At 37.2% G+C, this 5,245-nt stretch overlaps 1 non-coding gene across 1 annotated transcript; it reads left to right on the plus strand.

The window, feature by feature from the left end:
- The first annotated feature begins 228 nt into the window (after positions 1-228).
- LOC120251991 lies at positions 229-335 on the plus strand. Its single transcript, XR_005533547.1, has one exon. It is a non-coding gene; the product is annotated as a small nucleolar RNA R71 (small nucleolar RNA).
- The last annotated feature ends 4,910 nt before the right edge of the window (positions 336-5,245 follow it).

Raw genomic sequence — 5,245 nt, forward strand, 5'->3', positions numbered from 1 at the left:
TCCACTTGGGCCGCCAATGAAGTTACCGCATCAATTTCATGGAGACCGGCCACCTTTTTCTTCTCCCTAGCATTCCACTGGTAGCTATTTAACCCCATTTCCTCAATCAATTGACGAGCCTCATCGGGGGTCTTGCTACCTAAGGTACCTCCTGCCGCCACATCCAAGAGTTGCCTTGTACTCGGGTTCAAACCATTGTAGAAGGTTTTAACAATCATCCACTCCGGAAATCCGTGTTGCGGACACTTTCGCAGGAGTTCCTTGAACCTCTCCCATGTCTCAAATAGAGACTCCAATTCCAACTGTATAAAGGATGAGATCTCATTCCTAAGCTTTGCTGATTTTCTAGGAGGGAAATAACGGGCTAGGAAAGCTTCTACCATCTCCTCCCATGTAGTGATTAATGCTCTAGGTAATGAGTATAGCCACTGCTTTGCTCTCCCCTTTAAGGAAAATGGGAAGGCTCTCAATTTGATGGCATCATCCATCACACCATTTATCTTCAGCATGTCGCACACCTTGAGGAAGCTCTCTATGTGACTATTTAGATCCTCATCGGCCAAACCGTTGAATTGTGCGGGCTGCTGCAGCATATGGATGAATGCTGGCTTTAGCTCAAAGTTTTGAGCTGTAATTGGGGGATGCACAATACTCGATTGTGACCCCAACACTGAAGGTTTGGCATAATCAAATAGTGTTTGTTGTTGCTCATTTTGTTCTGCCATGTTGTCAGATCCTTCTACTTCCAAATCAGCTGGATTATACTGTTCTTGCACAGGTTCTTTCCCTTTCCTTCTAAGTGTACGTTCAAGCTCAGGGTCTCCTTCAATCAATATTGATGGATTCCCTCCGGTCATAACCTGGAGCTGCACCAAAAAGAAAGAAAAAGACAATCAGAATGATGATAGAATAAGAAGATATGAATTAGAATGTGTGGTGAAATAGCTAAGAAAACAAAGTGCAAAGTATCTCTAAACGCCTAGCTCTCCGACAACGGCGCCAAAAACTTGACAAGATCCCCTTACGTATATTCCGCAAGTGCACGGGTTTGTCGAAGTAATAATCCCGGGTGAGCGGGGTCGAATCCACAGGGAGTAGGAGGTAAAGACAATTAATTCGATTCTTAGCTATGTGGAGTATCAATAATGATAAGTGTGATAATGATTCAATTCTCAACAATTAAAAGCAACAAGTAAGTGAGCAAAAGTAAGAAGGAGGTAAGGCAATTGATAAAGATGGGGCACTCGGATGATGCTTCACCTAGGATAATTGCTTCAAGTGCAAGAACTCTCTATTATGCTTCCTAATCAATGCAATGGTGAGTCGTGGAAAACCTTACATACATAGTCCCAAATCTAAGGTCAACTATGCCTAACTCTATTCATGTCCCGGAGGAGAGATTAAATAACCTCTCAACCTCGCACTCGAATAAAGTTGCAATGAGCTCTAGGGATTCCAAGTGATAAATCGCTTCCTAATTATAGACCTAACCCTTTGGTCCAGGCGGAAAGTCCCTAGCCACAATTAAGCCCTAGATACTAAGATCCCCTCAACGCTTCACTCCATTGCACGCGCAACTAGGCCCCAACGGATGTTCATCCCTTAGACCATTCACTCTATTATGGCCGCAAAGAACTCAAGGAACGGAGGTAGAATCTATCACGTCAAAGGGGAAAAGTGACGCTCCTGTACCTATCGACTCACCCTCTCAACCCTCTCCAACCTAGCTTTGTCTAACGCTCGTGGTGTGTCACTCACTCAAAAGGTTACCAACAAGAACCCTCAACCCTAGTGTCACTCTAGGGGAAATGTTCATACAATCAAGCATTCAAGGTTAGAACTCACAATAAACATCAATTTATTGAAAGCATAATAAAGAAGTTAAATGAAACGAATACATCCTAGGGTTCACAATCACCCAAGTACCCACTAGGGCTTTAGCTCTCCATGGAGCTAAGTATAATCAAAGAAATCGAATGTAAAAGCAATGAATCCATAAAGAAACCCCCTCGATGGTCGTGTCGATAGTCTTGTGGAGAGTCCTCTACTCATCACAAGGGATCCTTTGTCCGGCCTAGGATACACCTCGCCAGATCGATGCCGATAAAAGCTCTCCCAATAACCTTCTTCCAAACACCGCGCGATGTCGGAGCCATAGAACCTCTCCAAAACCCTAGCCAATACCCCACAAAACCCTAGCTGAAGCCCTCTCGCAAGTTGGGGAAAAGATGGAGAAAAGAATACCAAAATCGGGGCTGAATCGGCTTTAAATAGGGTTGGAATCGGGCAACTCCCTGGGCGTGGACGCTACACGCGCCCGTGTGGAATTTCCACACGGGCGTGGATAATTTCCACACGCCCGTGTGGATTCTCTGTTTCTCTGATTTCTCGGCCGACTGTGAACAGTGCTGCTACATTACTTGCTATAGTGTTGCTATAGCCTTCGACCTGAATAACTTCCCAATTCCATTCTTTCATCGGGGTAACGCAAACGGGCACACGTTCACGTTGTGAATCACTTGCTTCTTCAATGATATACATGTTGGTGGAGTTCTTATTCTTATATGCATAAGACGGAATGCTCGAGTGTGACTACCTTTGTGCCCCTACAAATGGATGTGCTCACTCGAATGCGAGGAGGTTGGCACACACTCTAGCATCTCACACCTGTCTTATGTCTTCACGTTTGAACCTTAGCAAGATCTCCTCCAAAATATGTGCATTATGATCCACATTGGTCTATTTCCTTCATACTCGGCCTCACAACCCTACCTGCATAAAAGTAACATAAAAACACACATATTAATGTAAAAACCTGAGAAAAGTAATGCTTAACATAAGGAATGAATACTTCGCATTCATATCGCACAAGCACTTATCAGTTTGTGAGGAGTTTTAAGGTAACTACTAGTTTTTAATTTCAAATCTCTGAATGGTGCAATTTTGATCTTTGTAGACTATGTTGTAGCTTTGAATCATGTTCATTTTCTAGTTCATATTGTTAGTATGGTTATTTATGTTTAATTTGGATCTTCTTATTGTATACCATCAAAACTATGATTATGTTGGTATGCCTTATATGTGTTTGTAAAATTGCCTTAGAGAGAGAGAGAAATTTTTAATTGACTTCATTTAATAAGTTTCAGATTTCTGGTTTTGAAATACCAGAAATTCAACTTAAGTTTTAAGGGTCTTAGAGGCATAATTTTTGAGGAGAGTAAAAAGAAAATTTTTAAATTTTGACATTAGTTAAGTTCTTGCAATGTTTCAAATTTTACATATATGTAGTTTTTTTGAGAGATAGCCCTATTTGTATAACTGTCTCTGCTGGAATTTTGGTGCAAAACCTGAAGATTGGTGGGTATTTTTTATGGTCATGGAGATTGAATTTGGTAAGGTGAAAAAAATAGGAGAATTGTTTCCTACTAAGTTACCTGATTGTCTGAAAAAAATATCTTTTTCTTTTTGGAGTTGTAGATTGAGAGAAATGCATTCTTGAAGGGGATATATCTGAATTATAAATCTGAAGAACTAGGTAGAGATTTAAATGAATGTTTTAAATTGAGTAGTACTCTAATCAATATGAATTTCAGATATGCTATAGTCTTATGTGTCTACTCTTCTTAGAATCTTGAATTTTGTGATTTGGAAAAGTATATGTAAAGTTATGAGGGATTTAGTCCTTAATGGTCATGATGGAATTGTTCATATGCCCTTTAAACTTTAAAAGTGGATAATTTGCTATTGTACTCTCGAAAGAATCAATATTTGGGAGTGTAGGATAATAGCTTGAACTTTTTTGCATTTGTGCCCTTTGGAAATCTCATTTTTATAATACAATTGCTTATTAGCCGCTTAAGTTTTGAAGCATCATCGATATCTTGGAATCTTTTTTTGTATATTTATGAATATTGTTAAATGGATATTATTAGTAAAAACTAATGGGATTTCTTCCCAAATATAGGCTATGCCAAAAGTTTTGATTTGGTGTAAGAATTAGAGAATCTCACATTGATCAAGTAAGTAACACCACATATAAATGTATATATATATATATATATATATATATATATAATTTCTAATTATCAATATTATGAACTTATTCATTTATTTATTTAAATTATTTTTAAATTTTGCTTTTATAATTTTAAAACATTGTTAGACTTTGATTAATTTTCTAATATCATATATACATACATATATATATTAAAATTTTGAATTATTTTTCTTACCCTGAAACATCAATTTCCATATCTCTATTATATTTGTTAATGCTTGTTATACTAAGTTTGTTAATTGTTCTAAATATAACTAAATTATTTTTGCTATAAAAGAAAAGGGATCATACATATGTTAGTATGTTTGCTCGATGAATTATACTGCAAATTCTGACATGTTTGAAATTCTGTTTGAAATTCTAATATTCTGTTTGTTTTTTTGGATAACAAAGTTATTTTGACATAAATATGTTTAGTCTCCAATTAACTAGGCACTAACCCTGTCACTAGGGGTTAAACACTAACTATGTCAACATGAAACTCTAATAAGGGACTATAGTTTTGCACTGTGTCGTCGGTGAAAGAATAATGGTTTCTGATAATTTGGCTCGGGTCACCGAGGGTAAAAAAATGAGATCTGAAAATCTAGCTCTGGTCACTAAGGCTAAACAAATGAGCTCTGATATTTTGCTTCCGCTATAGTGATCTGGAAACATATATTTTTTTGTTATTTACTTGTATTTTGTTGAACCACCTTGCTTTTTATGAACTATATTTTGGATAAATATTTGTAATATGTGATATGATTTGTTTTTTTATTCTGAATTTTTTTGAAATCTCATAAGATCTCGCTAGTTTTAATGCATTACTTACTAGGTTGTCAAGCTCATAATCTAGTTGTTGAATTTTTTTCGAAATTAGGGGTATAAATAGATTACCGGGAGTGAACATGTAGCAAACCTATCTCTAGTATTGTTTAAGTTCTAATTTTTGTATGTATTGTAAACTTTGAGCTTGTATTTAGTAAATTTTTGTATTTTTTTGGATTTTTAACTTTTTGGAATTTACAATTATGTTACATTGTATGTTATGTCTTGAGATAGGTTCAGAGGCCTTGCATGCCTATAGTGCTATGCACTATGGGTGTGCCCCCTTTTGTCGGCGTACTGAGTCCGGCGAGCCGGGTTCAAGGCCTGACAGATAAGCCTATCAAGCTTTGAGTAGTTGTGAGCAAAAAAAACCCTAAT

The sequence above is a fragment of the Dioscorea cayenensis genome, chromosome 20, assembly GCF_009730915.1.
Source record: "Dioscorea cayenensis subsp. rotundata cultivar TDr96_F1 chromosome 20, TDr96_F1_v2_PseudoChromosome.rev07_lg8_w22 25.fasta, whole genome shotgun sequence".
Classification (NCBI taxonomy): Eukaryota; Viridiplantae; Streptophyta; class Magnoliopsida; order Dioscoreales; family Dioscoreaceae; genus Dioscorea; species Dioscorea cayenensis.